The sequence below is a fragment of the Salmo salar genome, chromosome ssa15, assembly GCF_905237065.1.
Source record: "Salmo salar chromosome ssa15, Ssal_v3.1, whole genome shotgun sequence".
Classification (NCBI taxonomy): domain Eukaryota; kingdom Metazoa; phylum Chordata; class Actinopteri; order Salmoniformes; family Salmonidae; genus Salmo; species Salmo salar.
In genome coordinates, this window is record NC_059456.1 from 32,091,958 (window position 1) to 32,118,923 (window position 26,966).

Here is a 26,966-nt window from a genome sequence, read left to right on the forward strand (position 1 = left end):
TTTGAACAATACACTTTTTGATTGAAGCGGTTTTCTTGTGCTTTGTAGGTTGTAATTGTAGCGGGCTTCGGTGAATGATGGTGTTCTTTTCTCAGGTGCTGGAGTAGTTGGCAGAGTACGGCATGCAGAAGACAGACCATCCCCCCCGGCACCATGTGAATGGGAGATCTCTACTCCATCTTTACGGGAGTTAGCTGTGACCTTGACAGGCATATCAGATGCCTCAAAAACGACTCAGTACGCCTATATACAGTACTTGTCTTGGCTGTACTGGCTTACTGTAACTCCTTGGTGGTGAGGTTGATGATCTGGACCAGGAGCAGGAGCCTCGGGAACGCAGGGACTTCCCCGAGACATGACTGTGGCTAGACAACAACACAGGGTGATGGACAGGAGCCATGTTCTATAACACATACACCTGGGGTGGACACACACGGACACACTCCTGGAGCAAGGGGACAAAGAGACACGTGAATGAGTCATTTCAATATACTGTACATGCATTAATCCTACGTTTACCGACTACATGCCTCGCTTTGTCTTTTCAACAGAGATTCTGCCACGGCTGAGTTCCCTCTAACTGTTCCAGGCTGCATCACTTCCTGTGTAGCCACTGCCTTCGTCACGTCTGCTGACCTGGGCATGGGCATCACTGAGATCCCTGCTGAGCTACTATATCATCACACGCATCTGCATCATTGGCACCCTGTAAATCACTGTTTCTACTCTACTCTACTCTATTCTAGGTACTCTTTTGTGTTTTCAGCTCAACATGTTCCAGGACCTCTTCCTGTCCTTCAATCTACCTGCTTGCATAATCCGAGGCGAGCTGCTGCTTGTGGAGGTCACTCTCTTCAACTACCTGGAAGAGGAGTTGAAGAGAGTTAATCCATTAATCCAACATGGATTTATCCAAGAACTATCACCACTATGTGGAGCAGGACACGAGACAGTCCTTTTATCATAGTTCTAATCTGTAATATTGTTGTGACACAATGGCGACACATCATGTTGTTTTTATCATATGGGTTAAAGAACAGTTACATTTGTCTGTCCATACATTCCATGTATTTTAATCTGGGTGACTTCCCTCTCGTCTTTATTTTTCTCCTTGCTTTTTCTTATTATGTTCTGCTAGGCCATGGTGATTGTTGCTCAGAGTCACTAATTGAGTTTGTCTTACCGGACAATGAGGATCTCTCTAAAGCCAGTACACGCACAGTGTCTGTGGGGAGTCAGAACGGAACCTCTGTCCTATTTCCCATCAGACCACTGGTCCTGGGGGAGATTCCCATCTCCTCTGTGGCCTCAGACGCCATCCGCAAGATGGTTTTGGTCAATGTACAGAACAGATAAAAAGTTTAACTTTACTTCAATAAACTTAGCGGTCAGTGAAAGCTATTTCTCTTTTCTCCTAATTGGAGCATCAATTGAAGTTGTTAGTTATTTCAACTGATACATCTGTGACTCTAACACACAAATCTTGTTCTTGTTAAACTTCTTCAAAGGACCTCTCTCCGTCTCGCCTGGGTTGTATTACACGTCAATGTTTGTTTGTGTGTAATCATTTTTCATCCTTGTTGTTTTGGTAGGCTGAAGGACTTGTGCAGTAATTTTCAAAGACCATGTTTCTGGAGCCAGTGAGGTCAGAGGAAAGCCTTTCCAGAGACATGGCATTCACCTTCCCTGCAGCTGTTGTTGAGGGCAGTCAGAGAGCTCAAGTGACTGCAGTCGATATGTAAACACGTCAAGCTTGACCTCTTCCACTCCACTCACAAGCTGGTGAACCCAAACTACATTCCTATGGTCTTATAACGAGCATATTAACAACATATTTTACTTTTTATGAGCATTTTATTAGTACCTTCCCTCCATAACATGGCTAAAAGTGAACATTCATTGGAAAAACTGACACAGAATGACAAGCAAAGCCCAAAGCCTCAAACAAGTTGAATCATAGATTTCTTGTGAAAATACCAAAATTTGGAAACACTTCTTTGTCTTTTTATGGTCAGCAGCCGTGTGGTTATTTTCTTACTCTTCTAGAAATGGAACACTAAAGAGTGGTGCATTTGTCACTCTAGTCAACCTATCAAAGAGCCAGCTGAGGCGTCGGAGCCCGACGAGCCATCTGAGGCATGACGTGGGATGGGAGCCTGCCGAGCCAACCGAGGCAAGGAAACCTCTCGAGCCAGCTAAGGCGTGGAAGCCCGACGAGCCAGCTGAGGAACCCCCGGTTCCATCGGCGGCACCCGGAACCAACGTCACCACCAAAAACCAAGAACACAAACTCCCTGATGTTTCAAACAGTGGTGTTAGCATTCTGTAAGGACCGACGCTGGAGACGAGAAGCAAGTACAGGGAGTGAACATTTAATGAAACAACGGACATATAACAAAACAAGAACAGCATCTAGACAGGGGGAACACAACGACATGACGACAACAATGCTGACATGGGGAACCAACTGGGGAATAGACAGATATAGAGTGGCAATCAACAAAGTGAAGGAGTCCAGGTGAGTCCAATGAGCGCTGATGCACATTTTTGATGGTGACAGGTGTCCGTAATGATGGGTAGCCTGGTGCCCTCAAGCGCCAGAGACGGGGAGAGGGAGCAAGCCTGACAGCTTTATTGGTGTGGGAAACATATGTTTACATTGCCAAAGCAAGTGAAATAAACAATAAAAAAATGTACAATAAACATTACACTCACAAAAGTTTCAAAAGAATAAAGACATTTCAAATGTCATATTATGTGCAAATAGTTCAAATACAAAAGGGAAAATAAATAAACATAAATATGGGTTGTATTTACAATGGTGTTTGTTCTTCACTGGTTGCCCTTTTCTTGTGGCAACAGGTCACAAATCTTGCTGCTGTGATGGCACACTGTAGTATTTCACCAAATAGATATGGGAATTTATCAAAATTGGGTTTGTTTTCAAATTCTTTGTGGGTCTGTGTAATCTGAGGGAAATATGTGTCTCTAATATGGTCATCCATTTGGAAGGAGGTTAGGAAGTGCAGCTCAGTTTCCACGTCATTTTGTGGGCACTGTGCACATAGCCTGTCTTATCTTGAGAGCCAGGTCTGCCTATGGCAGCCTTTCTCAATAGCAAGGCTATGCTCACTGAATCTATACACAGTCAAAGCTTTCCTTAAGTTTGGGCCAGTCACAATGGTCAGGTATTCTGCAACTGTGTACTCTCTGTTTAGGGCAAAATAGCATTCTGGTTTGCTCTGTTTTTTTGTTGATTCTTTCCAATGTGTCAAGTAATTATCTTTTTGTTTTCTCATGATTTGGTTCTAATTGTGTTGCTGTCCTGGGACTCTGTTGGGTCTGTTTGTGTTTGTGAACAGAGCCCAAGGACCAGCTTGCTTAGGGGACTCTTCTCCAGGTTCATCTCTCTGTAGAAAATGGCTTTTAGCCAGATCCTAATTGGTATGTCGAATTTTATGTTCCTTTTGATGGCATAGAAGACCCTTCTTGCCTTGTCTCTCTCAGCGTCTTGGAAATTACTTGTGAGCCTTTTTGTGTGCTCTAGGTCAACGGTGTCTAGATGGAATTTGTGTTTGTGGTCCTGGCAACTAGACCAGGTCTGACAGAAAATCTAGTTGCTGCTGTAGGCCCTCCTTTGTTGGGGACAGAAGCACCATTTTTTTTCAAAGTTAGGGAGGAAGAAGACAGAGTTTTAGTTTCCTGGGGTTTAAACAGGGTGGTGTGCACGATGGCTTCACAGCCTAGCGCAGAGGAGATGCTGTCGTTAAGGAATGGATTCAGGTGTGTTCCTGAGAATGGAGTTAAGTTGGAGGAGGTTCTGCTCACGGTTGTCGAACAGGTAGGAGCTGAATTTATACATTCCTCATTCAGAATGAACAGAGCTGTGGTTGTGTTCATGAAAATAGTGAATATTTATTACATTTGAAATGTTATTTAACCTTTATTTAGCTAGGCAAGCCAGTTAAGAACATATTCTTATTTACAATGACTGCCTACCCCAGCCAAACCCTAACACGGCCAATTGTACGCCGCCCGATGGGACTCCCATTCACGACCGGATGTGATACAGCCTGGAATGTAGACCGCTGCGCCACTCGGGAGCCCAAGTAGGCTGATTGCTGGTGGAATATTTGTAAGGGATGTGTTGGTGCCGATTTCTCCTCTTTTGACTTCTTCGACTAGGGTGGTAGTTGTGAATCTGCCTCCGTTTATTACGGATTATCAGATCCGGAAGAAGCTGAGTCGGTTTGGTAAGTTTGCTAGCGGTTTTTGTGTACTGTCGGCAGGTTTTCAGGCAGATGCCGTTAAGCATCTTGTTTTGTTCCGGAGGCAAGTGTTCATGCTTCTGAATAATAATGAGCAAAAGTTAAATGTGCATTTTAAAGTGGGGCATGGGGAGGAGCTCTACGTGGGGTTTGCCAGCACAGATAGTCTACGGTGCTTTGAGTGTGGAGATTTGGTGTATAAGAGCTTTGCGTGCCCACATAAAGGCTGTAGACAAGGTGAGGGTACAAGCGCCAGTGGGGGATATCGAGGTCTGGCCATGCTAGAGATGGTGGTGTAGATGAGACTGGGTCTAGTCAGGCGATAGATAGTGGTGTAGCTGAGGCTGTGTCTAGTCATGTCATAGATGGTGGTGTAGATGAGTCTGGGCCTAGTCAGGTTATGCTAGTGGATGAGGAGACCACCTTTACTCCACACACAGAGATGCATACAAAGCTCTCCCCCAAACTCCATTTGGCAAATCTGACCGTAATTCTATCCTCCTGATTCCTGCTTATAAGCAAAAACTAAAGCAGGAAGTACCAGTGACTCGCTCAATGCAGAAGTGGTCAGATGGCGCGGATGCTACGCTACAGGACTGTTTTGCTAGCACAGACTGGAATATGTTCTGGGATTCATCCAATGGCATCGACGACGTCGTTCCCACAGTGACCGTACATACATATCCCAACCAGAAGCCATGGATTACAGGCAACAGCCGCATCAAGCAGAAAGGCAATAGCTGCCGCTTCAAGGAGCGGGACACTAATCTGGATCATTATAAGAAATCCTGCTATGCCCTCAGACGAACCATCAAACAGGCATAGTGTCAGTACAGGACTAAGATTGAATCCTACTACACTGGCTCTGACACTCGTCGGATGTGGCAGGGCTTGAAAACTATTACGGACTACAAAGGGAAACCTAGACGCGAGCTGCCCAGTGATGCTAGCATACCAGATGAGCTAAATGCCTTTTATGCTCGGTTCGAGGCAAGCAACATTGAAGCATGCCGGAGAGCACCAGCTGTTCTGGATGACTGTGTGATAACGCTCTCGGTAGCCGATGTGAGCAAGACCTTTTAACTTCTTTGGGCTAGGGGGCAGTATTCGTAAGTTTGGATGAATGAGATGCCCAAAGTAAACTGCCTGTTACTCAGGCCCAGACGCTAGGATATGCATATAATTGGTAGTATTGGATAGAAAACACTCTAAAGTTTCCAAAACTGTTAAAATTATGTATGTGAGTATAACAGAACTGATATGGCAGGCGAAAACCCAAGGACAATCCATCCAGAATGTCTTTTTTCATCTCACCTCTGATTACAATGGCTGGGAATGGGAATATAAAAGGAAGTCCTCCCAGATTGCAGTTCCTAGGGCTTCCACTAGATGTCAAATGTCTTTAGAAAGAGTTTCAGGCTTGTTTTTTGAAAAATGAGCTAGAATTTGTAGTTTTTCTAAGTGTCTCCCATTTTAGCTGTAGTGTTTGTAGCGCATTCTGGTGAGTGCGCGTACTTCGTTATTTATCTCCAGTAATAGTCTCCGGTATTCGGCGTCTTAAATTTTATCGTTTATTTACATAATAGGGTACCTGACGATTGATTAGGAACGTTGTTTGATATGTTTGGAAGAAGTTTATTGGTAACTTATGGGAATCGTATGCATTTTGCACGAGGGAAACCGGTGAATTACTGAGTCTAGCGCGCCATTGAAACATACTTTTTGGGGATATAAAGAAGGACTTTATCAAACAAAATGACCATTTGTTATGTGGCTGAGACCCTTGTGATTGCAACCAGATGAAGATCTTCAAAGGAATGTGATTTATTTTATCGCTATTTCTGACTTTCGTGACGCATCTACTTGGTTGGAAAATGTATGTAATGCTTGTGTGTGCGGGGCGCTGTCCTCAGATAATTGCATGGTGTGCTTTTGCCGTAAAGCCTTTTTGAAATCTGACAATGCGGCTGAATTAACGAAGAAGTTAAGCTTTTAAATGATGTATGACACTTGTATTTTCATGAATGTTTAATATTACGATTTCTGTAATTTGAATTTGGTGCTCTGCAATTTCACCGGATGTTGGCCAGGTGGGACGGTAGCGTCCCAATAATCTGTAACAAGTTAAACAGGTCAACATTCACAAAGCTGTGGGGCCAGACGGATCACTAGGACGTATACTCAAAGCATGCGCGGACCAACTGGGAAGTATCTTCACTGACATTTTCAACCTCTCCCTGACTGAGCCTGTAATACCTACATGTTTCAAGCAGACCACCATAGTCCCTGTGCCCAAGGAAGCAAAGGTAACCTGCCTAAATGATTACCAACCCGTAGCACTCACGTGCTCACATGGCTCACATCACATCAACAGCATCCTCCAGGATACCCTAGAGCCACTCCAATTCGCATACCGCGCCAACAGATCCACAGATGACTACAGCTCAGCGTTCAACACCATAGTGCGCACAAAGCTCATCACTAAGCTAAGGACCCTGGGACTAAACCCTTCCCTCTGCAACTGGATCCTGGTCTTCCTGACGGGCCGCCCCCAGGTGGTAATGGTAGGCAACAACACGTCTGCCACGCTGATCCTCAACACAGGGGCCACTCAGGGGTATTTACTTAGTCCCCTTCTGTACTCCCTGTTCACCCACGACTGTGTGGCCAAACACAACTCCAACACCATCATTAAGTTTGTTGATGACACTGACAACGATGAGACAGCCTATAGGGAGGAGGTCAGAGAACTGGCAGTGTGGTGCCAGGACAACTCCCTCACCCTCAATGTGAGCAAGACAAAGGAGCTGATTGTGGACTACAGGAAAGGTGGGCCAAACAGGCCCCCATTCTCATCGAAGGGGCTGTAGTGGAGCGGGTCAAGAGTTTCAAGTTACTTGGTGTCCACATCACCAACAAACTATCATGGTCCAAACACACCACGGCAGTCATGAAGAGGGCACGACAAATCCTGTTCCCCCTCAGTAGACTGAAAAGATTTGGCATGGATCCCCAGATCCTCAAAGTTCTACATCTGCACCATCGAGAGCATCCTGGCCGGTTGCCTCACCGCCTGGTATGGCAACTGCTCGGCAAGGCGCTACAGAGGGTAGTGCGTATGGCCCAATACATCACTGGGGCAAAGCTTCTGCCATCCAGGACATGTATAATAGGGAGTGTCAGAGGAAGGCCCATAGAATTGTCAGAGACTCTAGTCACCCTAGTCATAGACTGTTTTCTCTGCTACCGCATGGCAAGCGGTACCGGAGCGCCAAGTCTAGGACCAAAAGGCTCCTTAACAGCTTCTACCCAGAAGCCATAAGACTGCTGAACAATTAATCAAATGGCCACCGGACTATTTACATTGACCCCACCCCTCCATTTGTGTTGTACACTGCTGCTACTCGCTGTTATCCCATCTGGGGCTTTTTGTGCTTTGCTATTGGTCTCTTTCTTTGCTGGCTTTTTGCTCACTTCTTAAGGAGACCCTTCGGGTAGGCTCACCAGAGATGTAGGAAAGAGGAGTCTGTTAGGTGAATATGTAAAACAAAAAAAAAGTACAGGTGTTGTTTCTGCAGGAGATGTTTTGAATGAAGTTGATTGGGGGCTCTGGTGGAAAGGGGCAAGTGTGCTGAGCCATGGAACAAATGTCAGTGCAGGGATGGCAGTCCTTTTTGCACCGGGTCTGGACATAAAAATGTGCTCCTCCACAAAAATGTGCTCTTCAAAGGAGTTGTATAGGGGTAGACAGCTTGTAGTAAAAGCAGAAATTAACAACAGGGGTTTTGTCCTTAGACGTGTATGTGTCTAATACAGGGAGAGAGAGGGCGTGTCTGTTTGGGTGTCTTAGACAGGAACTCTCACAGGTAGTGCATGAGGAGATGCTGGTGGTCGGCGAGGACTGGAACTGTACAAAATATGGATTTTACGAAATATAGAAATGGGGAGGAGCCTCATTCAGGCTCAGTGGGGGTGTTAAGGGACATCTATCACAGCTCAGGAGAAGACCCAGATGCAGACAGTTTGAAGTAACAAAAGTTTATTACAAAAACAGGGGGTAGGCAAAGGACAGGTCAAGCGCAGGCACAGGTCAGTAATCCAGAGCAGAGTCCGAAAGGTACAGAACGGCAGGCAGGCTCAGGGTCAGGGCAGGCACAGGTCAGTAATCCAGGGCAGTGTCACAAGGCACCGAACGGCAGGCAGGCTCAGGGTCAGGGCAACACCGGGAAAAATATAAAACAGGGACTAGAGTACGGGAAAAACGCTGGTAGGCTTGACAAGACGAACTGGCAACAGACAGAGAACACAGGTATGAATACACTGGGGATAATGGGGAAGATGGGCAACACCTGGAGGGGGGTAGAGACAAGCACAAAGACATGTGAAATAGATCAGGGTTTAACAACATCACGAAGCAGTTTGATCTAGTGGTTGTTTGGAGAACTAGACATCCCAACACAAGACAGTGTACATGGGTGAAGGTCTTTGGGGCTGGGGTGAGTGCAGCCCGGCTCGATCGGTTTTACATGTCCAGGAATCAGCGCAATAGGCTGTTGGGCGCTACCATTCTCCCGGTGGGTTTTTCGGATCACCACATAACCATGGCTCGGCTGTCTATTTCACCAGGGCCTTGGCAGGCATCCTATTGGAAGATTAATGTAAAGCTCTTACAAGATGTCACTTTTTTATCAGGTTTCCAGACTTTTTGGGAAAGGTGGGGGCAGTGAAGAGAAAAGTATTAGTCTCTGAGTCAATGGTGGGATGTGGGAAAAGTCCAAATTTGGCTTTTCTGTCAACAGTATACAGCTCTCTCATCCTCAGAGGCTAGGAGAGTATTGGGGGAACTCGAGCGTAATATTAGTGAAGTGGTGGAGGTAGAGCTGGTGGGGCAAGGCAATATCAAATCAAATCAAATATAGGCCTCCAGGCTTATTTAACTGAATTATGTAGGGACCTGGACAGTTTCTTCCAGGTTAAAGCAAAGGGAACACTTGTAAGAGCTAGGTGCTCCGTGCTCAAGGAGATGGATGCTCCCAACTCCTCCTTCTTTGGTTGGGAAAGACAGAGCAGTGAAGCCAAGTCTGCGGCTGTCGGATAGGCGGGTGACCTCTGTGGTGGGGAGATGCGGGAGCGGACTGTGGAGTTTTATATTGAGTTGTGTAGGGAAAAACTGTGTGATCCTATGTGTTATTTAGGTTTTGTTTGCAGAACTCCCTAAACTCTCTCTGGCACAGAGGGATGAAATGGACATTCCCCTGTTGTCCCATGAACTGGCAGAAGCCGTAACCCAGATGTCCCCGGCCATGCACTGGGGGTCGATGGACTTTTATAAAAAAAGGGGAATAATTGAACTGGACTTCGTTTGTGTGTTGCGTGAGTGCGTCGTGGTAGGAGAGTTGCCGATGAGCTGCAGTCAGGCAGCTCTGACTCTCCTGCCAAAAAAGGGGACTTGTGTGAACTTAAGAACTGGAGGCCTGTGGCATTGCTCTGTTTGGGCTATAAGATATTTTCCAAGGTCCTCGCTAACAGACTGAAGTCCCATCTGGACTCTATAGTACACAAGGACCAGACATATTGTGTACCGGGGCGCTCAATCATGGACAACTTGTTCTTAATCAGGGACATGTTGGACTTGTAAAGGTTTTCTAATGTGGACTTTGGTCTGGTCTCTTAAACCAAGAGAAGGCTTTTGATAGAGTGGACCATTAGTATCTGTTTAATGTGATGTTTGGGGAAAGGTTTTTGGCTTGTGTGACGATGTATGCTTGGGCGTTATGTATGGTAAAGGTGGGAGGGGGTCTCAGTTGGCCAGTCTGGGTGAGGCGGGGCATTAGACAAGGATTCCCTCTGTCAGGGCAGTTATATACACTAGCCATTGAGCCTTTTCTGGGCCTCCTGCGCAGGAAACTGCAGGGAGTGTGCTGGACATGATGGGTGTGTTGACAGGCATAGCAGTGTCGGCGTATGCAGACATTTCTGTGATGTGCAGGATATGCAGGCACTTGAGACTAGTCTGAAGGTGTATGAGGGAGGTTCGTCAGCTAAGGTGTTCTGGGGCAAGAGCAAAGCTCTTATGTGGGGCATGGAGAGATAGGTCCCCCCTCCACTTCCAGGGGGTTTGTAGTGGGGTTGTGAAGGGCTTAATATCATTTTGGGTGTATCTGGGCTTGGAAAGTTGGGTCAGGAAGAACTGGGAGGGGATGTCAGCTATTCTTCATGAAGCTGGAGAGGCTGAGTACAGCAGGTCCCTCAGATTTTTACTCTGCGGTGCTGAGGGCCTGGCAGCTGTTAAGGCCCACACTAGAAGGGGGTGTGGAGCCTCGGCTGGGTCTTCCACAATCCAGCCATTCTTTTGAGATCAGTTCAGTCGGCCACCCTGCAGAACCGACTGATGGCTGCGGGTTTACTAAGGCTGGGTGACCTGTGGCTGCTGGGGGAGGAGGGGTGGAAAAGTCCTGGCACAACAAACAGGACTAACATCTCTTAGGCTGCTGGAGAGATTCCTGGGGGAGGTCCAGGAGGCTCTGTCTGAGCCGGTAAGGGGGGGTGTTTGAGTGACCAAAGGGGGAGGGGCCACCAATGTTTCAGCCACTGAAGGTGACAGCAGAGACTGGGGACTGGCAAGGGGGTATTGGAGGTCTTGTTAGACTTCAACACTCCGAGCCTGGGGGAGTTTGAGGGGGTGGGAGCTAAAGCCCACTACAACCTCTGCATTAAGGTGCGGAACCTTAGGAGCCTAACAGGAGCGAAGGCACATCAGTGGTTATTGTGATGTGTGATGTTGTTTTGTATTGTGGGGTAGAGGGCAAGGTGAGTATGCAGCAGAGGAGGTGGGGGGTGGTGGTGGTGAGGTTTTAATGAAGTGAGGATGTATCATTAAAGAAAGACAAAGTCAGAAAGTCTCTCTCTCTCTCTCTCTCTGTCGTTCTCTTTCAATTCTGTCTTTTGTTTTCTCTGTATAAAGGTGACATCCTTGGACCATCCATCACTTGCCTGGAGTCCCTCATCGATATGCCTTACGGCGGTGGGAAGCAGAACATGATCCACTTGTTCCCCAACATCTGTGATTCAGTATCTGACTGTCTGGACAAGTCGACCATAATATCTAGAGTAAAGCAACATCTTACATGATGAAAGGTGTGTTGCTAATATTCATACCAACATAGCTGAAATTCTGTATTATATAGCCTAATAGTTAATTAAATAAAATTATACATATTACATAGATTAATACATATAATAAAATATATGTATTGTGGCAAACCTCTTCAAAGTTAGGAGCGTTTGTCACAAATTAAGTGGGAAACTGTCACCAAAGTCAGCCCAGAATGAACGTTCTTTCGAACATGACAGTACCTGTGTGTTTGTTTCGCTGTCCTGGTCCACCCAGGCCGCAGGTAAGGTCAAGGATAGCAGGGTTCGGTACACAAATCTGGTTCTCGGTAGGTCCAGGTCTAAACGCCAACAGGTAAGTCCAAAACAGTCCAGCTCGTACATGGTAAATCCAGCCAATGTAGATTGTCTCTTTCTCTATGGTTCATAGATCCTTCCCGCCCTCTCTCTCTCTTCCTGGTTTTTCTTGACCTTTTATCTGTGGGTCGGCTCCACCTTCTGAGGGTTCCCCTTGCTTCTGGGAATTGTAGTTTTGGCAGTCGGCCATTTTGTGATCTGTAGTTCTGATCGGGGTGGCCATTTTAGTGATCGGGCAGAGCCCGTTTATTAGTTCTGCCCTCACATATCTGCCATTTATCACTCGACCCCCTTCTTTGCCACAGTATGATATAGCCTAATAGTTAACCCTTTAGTTTCTTGCCCATTTAGGTTATTAGAGTGAACTGTCCTACTTGATGATGGTTCATTCAGTGTCTTTCGAAATAGTGACCCCTCTGGAAGCACATTGTGAGTATCTCAGCCTGTTTGTGTGTCTGCGTCTGTCTGTCTGTTCATGTCTGTGTATCTGTAACCCTGTATCCATATCTCCTCTCTGAAAGGCTCTCTGTGTTCGTACTGAAGTGCTTCCTGCAGGCGAGTCCCTTCATCGACAGCAGAGTACTCTCCAGTACTGCAAGCCTGGTTGGGGGCCCAGCAGGGAGATGATGGGGCCTTCATGGAGCCTGGTCGGATCATCCACACTGAGCTTCAGGGAGGCCTGGAAGGCCCCATATCTCTCACAACCTACGTCCTCATGGCGCAGTTGGAGGATGACAGTTACAAGGTGGGAGTAATGCTACAATACAGTATGTGCTTTGGCCTTTGGTTTTCCAAGTCTATTAAATATCTGTGGTTGACCTTTTCTCTGTTTCTATTATTCAGAACATGTATGCGAGCCAGGTTTCCATAGCTTCAGCATGTGTCTGGCCGCTTACACTCTGGCCCTGGCCAACAGTGAGACCGCAGACCGAGCGCTGACACAGCTGATGGGACGAGCAGAGATGAGGGGTAAACACTTGGGGAGTTGGATGGAGATGGGGATGGACGAGACACCTCTGTTCTAAGGTGCTGCATATCTAAAAGCATTTAAAGAGGACTCACTAGAAAACACTAAATTGTTATTTGTTGATGAAACTTTCTTGATTTCTGCATTTCTGCAGTCTGTCACAAAAATAGTTATTCTACATACAGTGCAAGCCTTGTTTCCCAGATGATGTTGTTGTTGAGTCGTGCCAGCCGTGCTCCGCAGACATAGAGATGGCTACCTACCTGCTGCTCTTCCTGCGCAAGCTTTCCTGGGTGGTGGAGGGCTTCGGCCTCATGAAGTGGCTCAGCCAGCAGAGGAACCACCTAGGAGGATACGGCTCCACACAGGTAAGCAAGGGTCATCTCTGATCCTAGATCATCAGGCTGGGTCAGAACATATGCATTTCAAGGATCAGTGTGGGTCAGTGTCTGAACCCAGATCAGTTAGGCTGGGTCAGAATATAAGCATTTCAAGGGTCAATCTATGATTCCAGATCAGATAGGTTGGCTCAGAACATACTGCTTTCCAGTTTCAATGAATAGAATCAAAAGGAACATTCACAAAACCCAAAAGAACAAGTCTCTAGTCTAGAGTCTATGGAGCCTGTTGTGTCAGTAACACGGATTTAAATTAAGTCCATCAAGTACTGTGAGGCAAATTGATCAAATGTACAGATTAACCTGAAATCCCACCACGGATAGAGTTAGGGTATAAAAACATTGTAGGGGCCCAAGGGCTTACAAGAGAGGCTCAGTGAAGGTAGGATTTAGGATCAACAGCTGGCCCGCAGCAGCCTCAAAAGCTGGATAGAGTAATCCAACCAAGAGGGAGGAGGAACAGCTGCTTTGTCTGTGGCACATTGTAAGGGGACTGACTGTATGTGGCTGGCTGGGCATATGCAGCACAGCAGACTAAAATCAAAAGAATTCTAAGCAGTCCCAGTCTGCACTCAGACACACAAACAACATCCAAAGCAAAACCATATATTGGTTTAATTCTGTGGGAATTGGCATTTATTAAAACATTTTGAAATGGAGTCGAGCAGCTTTATCCTTTATCTCCTCAGGACATAGTGAAGGCTCTGCAGGCCTTGTCTGAGTATGCACTCTACAGTGGGTCTCACCTCATAAATCCCCACATTACAGTCAACAGAGGACCTTCAACCATAGTGGCCAACTTCCACTCTAGCTACATCAACTATCTGCTATACCAGAGCCAAGAGGTAAAATGAAAAGATCCCCATTCAAATACAATGATCCAGCAATAAAGAACAAAGCAGTGCATGATTCTCCAGGTTTGGCTCCATCTTAGTGATGATGTTGCAACTGATTGTTGTGGTTAACGTTTCAGATCGAGACAGGCAGAGAAGAACGCTTACAGGTTATTCTGTCCAGGGCCAAGGATTCGATCTGTTTCAGAATCCAGTAATGTGTTGAGTGACTTAAATTACAGTCCTCATGTCTGCCTGCCAAAGATTTCCATCAATCTCAATAATGAAAACATGTCAAACACAACCCCTTGCGTCATACCGATGACTAACCTCATATCAAAAGGATGAGAAATCACCACAACAGTAAAAATGGTGGCTTTGGAGTGTTGTTTAAGTAATCCTATCTCATCGTTAACACTGTCTGATTGTGTTACAGGGAGTTATTATTGGTGGAGCCTCCTGCTGTAAAGCGTTAATCGGCCTGTCTCAGTCTCACTTTTTGATGAAACGTTCACATCTTGAGTTGTTTTCGTCCCTGTAAATGGGATGCAACAAATCAGTCCCTTTGAAGAAAGCATACTGTCTGTCAGTTAAACATTGAAAATGAAACTTGCCAGTAAATTGTTTTGATCTTTCTCCTTTATTTGTATTGCTCAATCTCTCTCTCTCTCTTTACATTTCAGAGGGCAGAAGGTTGTCACAGAGAGACACCACACAGGAGGCTTTTGATTTGCATGTATAGTTGTTTGACACTGACATGTATTATGTCCACCTTTATCTGCATCAGGTAAGGCTTAGGGTCTGGCTTGGTAACACACATTTACAGCTTCAAAATGAAAAAACAAAAAAGAAAACTTGGCTTTTCAATAACCTGCTGTTTAAATGAGATAGATATTGGAAAGGCCACAAGGTCTGGCATGTCAGGATGCTGCAAAAGGTTTAGTACCTACTGTGTTTTATATAGCTATTCCTATATTGCTCTCTTGCAGTCTGTTGGAGGGCCAGGTCATTAACTAGACTGGCATGGCCATTCTGGAGGTGGGCCTTCTCAATGGCTTCATCCTGGCTCAGTCTGGGATCGAGACCAACGACGTGGTTAGGTGAGTGGAGAGAACTCCGGGGAATGTCATCCTCTACTTGGACTCTAAAAGTGTAACTATACAGATGTAGGATCTTAATTTGATCACTCTGTTGTCACTGAGAATTTTCCTGTATTGCAGGAAATGCATAAATTCACAGTAATACAACACTAACACGTGGTTATATTATATTAACAATATTACACTTTCCCTCTGTGTGGTCCTGGATGTCTCTGTGTGGTCCTGGATGTCTCTGTGGGGTCCTGGATGTCTCTGTGTGGTCCTGGATGTCTCTGTGTGGTCCTGGATGTCTCTGTGTGGTACTGGATGTCTCTGTGTGGTCCTGGATGTCTCTGTGTGGTCCTGGATGTCTCTGTGTGGTACTGGATGTCTCTGTGTGGTACTGGATGTCTCTGTGTGGTCCTGGATGTCTCTGTGTGGTCCTGGATGTCTCTGTGTGGTACTGGATGTCTCTGTGTGGTCCTGGATGTCTCTGTGTGGTCCTGGATGTCTCTGTGTGGTGTCTGGAATCCTCTACATGTAACGTAAGACCGTCAACAAGATACACCCGGTGGCATCTCTCTTTCAGACAATGGTGAGGAGGAAACGTATCCCATCTGAGATAGATCTTGAAACACACTACTCAATTATTGTTAGGTATGGAGACATTGGAGGCGTTGCTCAGAAGTCAAAACTTGTGTTATATGACATCAAGCTCACTGTTTAGCAGGGTAATCACCTCTGGTTTTATTCTCACGTTGACTCCCTCCTCATGTGACGACAGAGGAGATCTGTGTGAAAATCCCTGTAGTCATGGACTTCTACAATGGCGTCGACAGAGATGGTCGCCTCACTTCAGGTCCTTAGGAAACTATGCAGTAATTTTTTTTTAATGTATTCTTTCTTGCGTTGTTAGCCCAGATAATCTAAAGTGTTATTACATACAGTCGGGAAGAACTATTGGATATAAAAGCGACGTCAATTTACCAACATTATGACCAGGAATACAACTTTCCCGAAGCGGATCCTTTGTTCAGACATCCACCCTGGACATGGGATCTTATCCCAGAGGCCGACCCAAAACAACGCGGTCACCGCAGGAGAGGCGGACGGAGTGGCCTACTGGTCAGACTTAGAAGGCGAGCACACCATCCACCGTTTCCGAGCATATTACTCGCCAATGTTCAATCTCTAGACAATAAGGTGGATGAAATTAGGGCACAAGTTGCCTTCCAGAGAGACATCAGAGATTGTAACATTCTCTGTTTCACGGAAACATGGCTCACTTGGGATGCGTTGTCGGAGTCGGTACAGCCACCCGGTTTCTTCACGCATCTCGCCGACAGAAACAAACATCTCTCTGGTAAGAAGAAGTGCGGGGGTGTATGCCTTATGATTAATGAGTCGTGGTGTGATCATAACAACATACAGGAACTCAAGTCCTTTTGTTCACCTGACCTAGAATTCCTTACAATCAAATGCCGACCGCATTATCTACCAAGAGAATTCTCTTTGATTATAGTCACAGCCGTGCATACCCCCCAAGCAGATACCTCGACGGCCCTGAAAGAAATTCACTGGACTCTATGTACACTGGAAACCATACATCCTGAGGCTGCATTTATTGTAGCTGTGGATTTTAACAAAGCTAATCTGAGAACAAGTCTTCCTAAATTCTATCAGCATATTGAATGCGCGACACGAGCTGCTAGCATTCTGGACCATTGCTACTCTAACTTCTGTGATGCATACAAAGCCCTCCCCCACCCTCCCTTCAGCAAATCTGACCATGGCTCCATTTTGTTGCTCCCAGCCTATAGACAAAAACTAAAACAAGAAATGCCCGTGCTCAGGTCTATCCAACGCCGGTCTGACCAATCAGATTACATGCTTCAAGATTTCTCTGATCACATGGACTGGGATATGTTCCGGGTAGCCACAGACAACAACATTGATGTATACGCTGACTCTGCGAGTGAGTTTATTAGCAAGTGCATCGGTGATGTTGTACCAACTGTCACTATTAAAACCTTCCATAACCAGAAACCGTGGATTGATGGCAGCATTCGCGCAAAACTGAAAGCGCAAACCACCGCTTTTAGTCATGGCAAGGTGACTGGAGACATGACCAAATACAAACAGTGTAGCTATTCCCTCCGCAAGGCAATCAAACAAGCAAAGCGTCAGTATAGAGACAAAGTAGTCGCAATTCAATGGCTCAAACACAAGACGTATGTGGCAGGGTCTACAGTCAATCACGGATTACAAAAAGAAAACCAGCCCCGTCGCGGACATCGACGTCTTTCTCCCAGACAAATTAAACTTCTTTGCTCACTTTGAGGACAATACAGTGCCACTAACACGGCCCGCTACCAAAGTCTGTGGGCTCTCCTTCACTGTGGCCAACGTGAGTAAAACATTTAAACGTGTTAACCCCCGCAAGGCTGCAGGCCCAGACGGCATCCCTAGCCACATCCTCAGAGCCTGCGCAGACCAGCTGGCTGGTGTGTTTACGGACATATTCAATCAATCCCTATCCCAGTCTGCTGTGCCCACATGCTTCAAGATGGCCACCATTGTTCCTGTTCCCAAGAAAGCTAAGGTAACTGAACTAAATGATTATCGCCTGTAGCACTCACTTCTGTCATCATGAAGTGCTTTGAGGGACTAGTCAAGGATCATATCACCTCCACCCTACCTGATACCCCAGACCCACTTCAATTTGCTTACGGCCCAAATAGGTCCACAGACGACGCAATTGCCATCACACTGCACACTGCCTTATCCCATCTGGACAAGAGGAATACCTATGTAAGAATGCTGTTCATTGACTACAGCTCAGCATTTAACAGCATAGTACCCTCCAAACTCGTCATTAAGCTCGAGTCCCTGGATCTCGACCCCGCCCTGTGCAACTGGGTCCTGGACTTTCTGACTGGCCGCCCCCAGGTGGTGAGGGTAGGAAACAACATCTCCACCCCGCTGATCCTCAACACTCGGGCCCCACAAGGGTGCGTTCTCAGCCCTCTCCTATACTCCCTGTTCACCCATGACTGAGTGGCCATGCACGCCTCCAACTCAGTCATCAAGTTTGCAGACGACACTACAGTAGTAGGCTTGATTACCAACAACAACGAGACAAAACAAAGGAGATGATCGTGGACTTCTGGAAACAGCAGAGGGAGCATCCCCCCCATCCACATCGATGTGACCTCAGTGGAGAAGGTGTAAAGTTTTAAGTTCCTCGGCATACACATCACGGACAAACTGAAATGGTCCACCCACACAGACTGCGTGGTGAGGAAGGCGCAACAGTGCCTCTTCAACCTCAGGAGGCTGAACAAATTTGGCTTGTCACCTAGAACACTCAAACTTTTATAGATGCACAATCTAGAGCATCCTGTCGGGCTGTATCACCACCTGGTACAGCAACTGCTCCGCCCACAACTGCAAGGCTCTCCAAAAGGTATTGCGGTCTGCACAACGCATCACCGGGGGAAAACTACCTGCCCTCCAGGACACCTACAGCACCCGATGTCACAGGAAGGCCAAAAAGAGGACAACAACCACCTGAGCCACTGCCTGTTCACCCCGCTATCATCCAGAAGGCGAAGTCATTTAAAGTAACTAGTGATACCTTTATTAAATCCATTTAATACATGTATTTATTTGAGTCTGTATGTTGGCAGCAGCCACTCTATGCTAGTGATGGCTGTTTAACAGTCTGATGGCCTTGAGATAGAAGCTGTTTTTCAGTCTCTCGGTCCCAGCTTTGATGCACCTGTACTAACGCCACTTTAATAATGTCTACATATCCTACATTACTCATCTCATATGTATATACTGTATTCTATACCATCTACTGCATCTTGCCTATGCCGTACAGCCATTGCTCATCCATATATTTATATGTACATATTCTTATTATACCTTTTTACATTTGTGTGTATAAGGTAGTCATTGTGAATTTGTTAGATTACTTGTTAGATATTACTGCACTGTTGGAACTTGACGCACAAGCATTTCGCTACACTCACATTAACATCTGCTAACCATGTGTATGTGACCAATGAAATTGTATTTGATTTGATTTCAAGGTTGCAAACGTCAAGGATGCAACGGTTCTCCTCTATGACTACTTCAAGACCCGTAAAACAATACTTAAGTTTCAACACACATTCAAAATGAGGCATGAAAGGACTTGGTGGACTTGATTCGGTAAACAAATTGTTTTCATTCTTGAGAGGAAGACGGTAAGGACATCCCGGTCCTATTGGAGGTATGACATGGACGCCTGCTCATTCTGTGGGGAAGACTGCCGCCAGCGTGGGGGACAGGGGGCCTATATGTCTGGCAGTGTGTCAGTCTCCCACCATCATTACCATGTGGCCACTCTCGCCTGTGCTCTCTTGGTTCTCCTGGCCTGCAGCTTTTAAAAGATATCTGTATAGACTTGTTGTGCCATTCTGTTGTAAATGTTGTGTAATAATAAGGAAGTTCAAACTGTGATTTTACTGAATAGGTTGGGGAAGTGTGGGGTATTGAATAGGTTGGGGAAGTGTGGGGTATTGAATATGTTGGGGAAGTGTGGGGTATTGAATAGGTTGGGGAAGTGTGGGGGGAAGTGAGGGGTATTGAATAGGTTGGGGAAGTGAGGGATATTGGATAGGTTGGGGAAGTGTGGGGTATTGAATAGGTTGGGGAAGTGTGGGGGGAAGTGAGGGGTATTGGATAGGTTGGGGAAGTGAGGGTATTGGATAGGTTGGGGAAGTGTGGGTGGGAAGTGAGGGGTATTGAATAGGTTGGGGAAGTGTGGGGGGGAAGTGAGGGGTATTGAATAGGTTGGGGAAGTGAGGGGTATTGAATAGGTTGGGGAAGTGAGGGGTATTGATTAGGTTGGGGAAGTGAGGGGTATTGAATAGGTTGGGGAAGTGTGGGGGAAGTGAGGGGTATTGAATAGGCTGGGGAAGTGTGGGGGGGAAGTGAAGGGTATTGAATAGGTTGGGGGAGTGAGGGGTATTGAATAGGTTGGGGAAGTGTGGGGGGGAAGTGAAGGGTATTGAATAGGTTGGCGAAGTGTGGGGGGGAAGTGAGGGGTATTGGATAGGTTGGGGGAGTGAGGGGTATTGAATAGGTTGGGGAAGTGTGGGGGGGAAGTGAGGGGTATTGAATAGGTTGGGGAAGTGAGGGGTATTGAATAGGTTGGGGAAGTGAGGGGTATTGAATAGGTTGGGGAAGTGTGGGGGGGGGAAGTGAGGGGTATTGGAAAGGTTGGAGAAGTGTGGGGTATTGAATAGGTTGGGAAAGTGTGGGGTATTGAATAGGTTGGGGAAGTGTGGGGTATTGAATAGGTTGGGGAAGTGTGGGGTATTGAATAGGTTGGGGAAGTGAGGGGTATTAAATAGGTTGGGGAAGTGAGGGGTATTGAATAGGTTGGGGAAGTGTGGGGTATTGAATAGGTTGGGGAAGTGTGGGGTATTGAATAGGTTGGGGAAGTGTGGGGTATTGAATAGGTTGGGGAAGTGTGGGGTATTGAATAGGTTGGGGAAGTGAGGGGTATTGAATAGGTTGGGGAAGTGAGGGGTATTGAATAGGTTGGGGAAGTGTGGGGTATTGAATAGGCTGGGGAAGTGTGGGGTATTGAATAGGTTGGGGAAGTGAGGGGTATTGAATAGGTTGAGGAAGTGAGGGGTATTGAATAGGTTGGGGAAGTGAGGGGTATTGAATAGGTTGGGGAAGTGTGGGGTATTGAATCGGTTGGGGAAGTGAGGGGTATTGAATAGGTTGGGGAAGTGTGGGGTATTGAATAGGTTGGGGAAGTGAGGGGTATTGAATAGGTTGGGGAAGTGTGTGTATTATTCAATCTTGCTCTGCAGTATTTTTTTTTCACAGTCATGCACTGGAATGTTTGTAAATACTGTTTTGAATTTTAAATTAGACTTTTAAGTGAAATATAAATAGAAGTTTACCAGAGGGCAGAATATTATAGGCATATTATGTAAAATTCCAATTTGCTGCTTATAGTTTGATTATTTGTGTCATCACTTTTAAGTAATTAATGAGAAGTACGATATACTGTATCACAATCAATATAATGACTCAATCTAATGTCTTCATATGTTTGGTAAGAAAGTGTACAATGTAGTGTAAAGTCTGTTGAATAAAGAGAAAGACACGTTTCTATGAGAGCAGACTGACTGAGCTGAGAGGAGCTGACAGCACAATAGGAACACACGCTCAAGCAACTGGCAACTGGCAATGACACAACACACCAGACACCACATAGTTCCCAACCCTGCCAGGCTCTAATGCAGACCTGTTTGAAGTAAATGACAGACAGTATGCATTGGGGCAGTAAATAAACCAATAGGAGATTTACTCTCCGGGCTCTTGACTTGACTCCTTGAATTAATCATTTTAATGTCCAGCATGTTTTAATTCAGTGTGATTAATGGGTTTTGTTGCAGCTCATCTGGCAGTAGCATGTGTAAAAAGAGGCTGTGTCTATGTAGTGCACTATAAAGGGAATAGGGTTCCATTTGGGATGTATTCAGAGAGCGATCCAACAGCGAGCAACAGCATGAGCGGCACTTTTAAGGATCCTTCATAAATCTAGGCACTCTCCTTTGGTCCTCCTGTACGTGGAACTGCAGAAAAAAGTGATTGAGACATGAGAGAGAAACTCATAACTTCAAAGCATCTCTATGATGAGAAGAGGCTTGAACTTCTCAAATTCTCTCCATGTTAACTGCCTGTATGAAAGGGTAGTAGCCCTGCAGCTTACAGGCAGTCAGTTGGCTGACGTCGAAAACGTTTGCCCCATATGCTGGGGTGACTGAGGTAGAACTCCTATCCTATTTTACAGGTGTGGCACATAGATATCACAGAAATGTCTGTATCCTCCATTACAGAAGGTGCTACATTATGTTGTGTTCACTAGACATTTTCTGTTGAAATGAATTGTATTTAGTGTGTTCACTTAGATATAATTACTGAGACTCCTTGTAGTTCACCAAGTCTCAAATGGTGGGACACTGGAGATCAGAGGTCATGTCTCATATTTACAGAGTGGAGTTTAATACAACCTATTTGTCTCCAGGACAATGAAATACATCAATTACACAAGCCCTTACTGGACACAGAATGAGCAGAAGAGATAGTTAACAAGTGAATGAAGTGATAATTGAAAACATTTCAATCGGCACAAAAAGATGAGTGATCTTGGAAATCTGGCCCTGACTGAGCAGAGTCAAAGAACTAATCATGTCCTTTCACAGCATGCTTCCATAACTAGACTGTGTAGTGCATGACGTATGTCTGTCAGGTCATGTTGACTCCATGTTTTGCATCCTTTGTATTATTCTTATTAGCTTTGAGGTTTTGTTTGGTCAACCTATGCCCTCTGGTCCTTGGCATGTTGTTTCACACTGCTGTTTTTATTTATTGACATTCCTTCTGACAGCTGGGGAAGGAAAAAACTTCCATCACAACATACTACTCCTTAGCTGATAGTGTACTTGCATGGCAGATATTGATACAACAATTTTGTTATGATTCTTCAACATATTACTCTTAACAAGCATCGTAACGCAAATTACTCACACACACACTAATTAACGTTGTGTAATTGATATAGTTCTGCAGGGTTGACATACCCTGCTGATCGTGTAGGATTATTTTATGTCACTGTTGGTAGTTCTAAAATATGGGGAATCAGTCGTTTAGAATAGAAATGGTAATTGATTATCTACTTAGCTTCTATTTAGTGCTATTCTGATTGACCAGATGTTGATTCATTGTTGGAAGGGAGATGATTTGTAAAAGCTTCGCCTCTTCGGTTGCATTTACACAGGCAGCTCAATTCTGATCTTTTTCCACGTTTTTGTAATAAACTTTTGTTACTTTAAACTGTCTGACGGACCCAGCAGACTCGGACCAGCTCCGCAACGTCGTCTCCTCCCAAGGAGCCACCATTGGAAGGCACGAGGAGTTGCTTCGGGGTCTTATGGAAGGGTTCCAGACCTTGGCTGAATGCCATGACCGAGCGTTGAACGCTTTGCTGGAGCAATAGCGCTGGTTGTCTGTCAGGCCGCCTACCACGACGGTAACCTCCCAGCCCCTCAGTAACACTGCTGTTAGCAGCGCGGCTCCCCCAGCCACCCCGGTTTCCAGAGAACCCCACTTACCTCCCCAGAACGCTTTGCTGGAGAGTCGGGAACATGTTGGGCGTTTCTCACTCAGTGTTCTCTCATCTTTGAGCTGCAGCCTTCCTCCTTCCCCTCAGACCGCTTGAAGATAGTATACCTCATCACGCTGATGTCCAGGAGGGCTCTCACCTGGGCTATGGCAGTGTGGGAACACCAGTCGGCCGTATGCTTCAGTCTGGAGGAGATGTTGCGGAGGTGAAGAAGGTTTTCGATTCTCCATTGTCCGGGAGAGAGGCTGCCCGGAAGTTACTCCAGCTTCGGCAAGACTCCCGCAGTGTGGCAGACTATGCGGTGGATTTCTGCACATTGGCATCTGAGAGTGCCTGGAACCCGGAATCGCTGTTCGACACATTCTTGCAGGGATTATTTTAGGAAGTTAAGGACGAGCTAGCAGCCTGGGAACTACTGACGGATCTCGACCCACTCATCGCCTTGACCACGTAGGAAGGAGAGGTGGGATTCCACTCGCCCGCCCAAGGATTCCACCTCGCCTCCGAGGCATCCCGGAAGTCCCCAACGTCTCTCTTGCTGAGAGAACCCGAAGCTACCCAAGTTCCCCCGAGAGTCTCCAAAGTCTGCCAATTTACCTCTTCTCGAGCCGATGCAACTAGGCAGAGCTAGGCTGTCTCCAGCCAAATGTTTACACAGGCTTCACACGAAGAGTTGCCTGTATTGCGGGACTACTCATCATTTTGTGTCCTCCTGCCCACTAAAAGACCAGGCTCACCGGTAGGGGTGAGTACTCTGGTGGGCCATACTTTTCCTCTCCCCTTACTCGCACCTCTCTCCATGCCATCCTGCTGTGGGGAAACCAGTCGAAATCTCTCCAGGTACTCATCGACTCTGAGGCCGATGAGAGTTTTATGGACGCTACCCTGGCGTCCGAGCTAGGAATCCCCACTCAGCCCCTCTCCATTCCCATGGATGTTAGAGCACTGAATGGGTGCTCTATAGGCCGGATTACCCACAATACCACTCCCATCAACCTACGAGTGTCAGGGAACCACAGCGAGGCTATCCAATTCATGCTAATTAAGTCTCCTCAGGTTCCTGTGATATTGGGATTATCTTGGCTCCAGCAACACAATCCCCTCATTGACTGCTGGTGCCATCATGGGCTGGAGCCAATTCTGCCATGCCTATTGCCTGAAGTCAGCGCAGCCTGCCCCGGGACGTCTTCCTGTGGGCTCGGATGTTGCCCCGGAACTCTCCGTCATTCCCGCAGAGTACCAGGACCTCCGGGAGGTTTTTAGTAAGGCCCAGGCCACTTCGCTTCCTCCACACCGACCCTATGACTGTGGGATCGACCTTCTCCCAGGCACCACACCACCCTGGGGACGACTGCCCTCTCTGTCGGGTCTGAAGACCAAGGCTATGGAGACCTACATCGAGGACTCCCGAGCTTCAGGGTGTATCCGTCCTTCTGCCTCCCCCGACGGCACAGGGTTCTTCTTTGTGGAGAAGAAGGACAAAACCCTGCACCCATGCATCAACTACCGGGGCCTCAATGACATCACGGTTAAGAACCGCTACCAGCTACCACTCATTGCCTCGGCCTTCGTGCCGCTCCAGGGTCCACCATTTTCTCCAAGTTGGACCTGTGGAATGCCTACCACCTGGTGCAGATACGGGAAGGGGACAAGAGGAAGACTGCCTTCAACGTGGCCAGCGCTCACTATGAATATCTGGTCATGCCTTTTGGTCTTACCAACACTCTGGCTGTGTTCTAGGTTAATGACGTTCTCCGCGACATGTTGAACCGGTTCCTCTTCGTCTACCTCGACGACATCCTCATTTTCTCCTGCTCAGCCCAAGAACACGTGTTCCACATCCGACAGGTCCTCCAGCACCTCCTGGAGAACCATTTTTTGTGAAAGTGGAGGTGTGCAAATTCCATCGCTCCACCATCCCCTTCGTTGGTTACAGCACCCTGGCTTCCCCCCTGTCTGCACTCACCTCTCCCAAGGTCCTGTTCACGTGGTCCCCAGCTGCTGACTGGGCATTCTGGGACCTCAAACACCGCTTCATCACAGCTCCCATATTGATGTATCCTGACCCGTCCCGTCAGGTTGTGGTGGATGCTGATGCTTCGGATGTCAGGTGGGGGCTGTCCTGTCCCAGCGTTCTGCTCTGGACCTCAAGTTACATCGTTGCGCCTTCTACTCCCATCGTCTTAACGCCACAGTGGGCCCACTGTCTGTTGCTAATAATTCGACAAAATATCAGAATTGGACTGCCTGTGTAAACGCAGCCTTTTTTTCTTTTCCCCTGAAAACCGGATGCTTCTGGTTCCTCCGACCCTACTGAGGGTGGGAGAGAACTTGCCTGGCTACCCATCCACATCACTCCGGCCAAACTGAGCGTTTCTTCTCCACGACGAGTCTGGATTTGCCTCTCTCCCCTGCGATTTTTTAAAAGATAACACATTTTGTCCATTCTGATTGGTCCCAGAAACGGGTGGGTTGGGCCAGAGCCAATCTGCATGATGATGTTTTCAACTTTGATACTCTGATTGGTTAGATTGGTTAGAGACAATCCAATCGCTGATAAAAAAAATAAATGGTACAATGTCCCTCATTTTGAAGTCAGACAAATTACTTCTAGGATTGCAGTTTCAGACTGAATGTATGTAGCAATCGATAGAGCAGCGGAATTAAATTCAGAGTGAGTCATCAGGTAAGGAGAGAACCGGAAATATTTGAGTTGATGGCTGTGAATGTGGTCGGCTCGAAACTGTCTCCATCCAGTTTTGCCAACATAGAGTCATCTATCCACAATCTAAAGTACCCTCAAACTACAATAAATGCCCATGAACCAAAATGTTATTTCTTCCAGAGTAAGGGAATCCTGTCTTTGCTTACCCGTAACTGAGGCCTTGCAGGTCTGGGTCTGGACTGGACACATACTGTGCTCTGCTCAGCAGTACATGGCACAGACAGGGCTGAGTATCAAAAAGCACCCTATTATTCCCTATATAGTGCAACTACTTGGTGAAATGTAGTGCATTGAGAATTGGGTTCCATTTGGGACATCACAACGGTTTTACGCTGTTGCTCTCCATTCTCTGGATCCGCCCAACATGTTAGGAGGTGCTTCAGGGTTTAGTAACCGTAGTCAATGAGTCTCCATGTCGTCTTCCACTGGTAACAGAACTCCGTCAGAGATAATGTACCTGAGATGGAGGTCATGCTCAAGAGCGATGCCTTCTGAGATTACTCAGGAAACCAGGGAGACCTTAGTAGCCAAACCAGGAAGCAGGGCAGCCAGACCAGGAAGCAGAGCAGTCAAACCAGGAAGCAGGGCAGTCAGACCCGGAAGCAGGGCAGTCAGACCAGGAAGCAGGTAAGTGAGACCAGGAAGCAGGGCAGTCATACCAGGAAGCAGGGCAGTCAGACCAGGAAGCAGGGCAGTCAGACCAGGAACCAGGGCTGTCAGACCAGGAAGCAGGGCAGTCAGACCAAGAAGCTGGGCAGTCAGAGGGACAGTCAGTTGTGGACTTTGGACCAGATGGTACTGTCTGGAGCATGCAGCTCTTTATTTCATAGTGTGTATCTGGAATGACACCCTATTCCTTATTTAGTGCACTACTTTTGACTGGGCCCCATATAAGGAATAGGGTGTCATTTGGGACTCACCCATAGTAATTACACTGGCTTTAATAGCAACCTGCCTGGTTTTCCCATCTTTATCATGCACATTGTACAGTACTTGTGCAGTATGGAAATATACAGTGAGGTTCACATC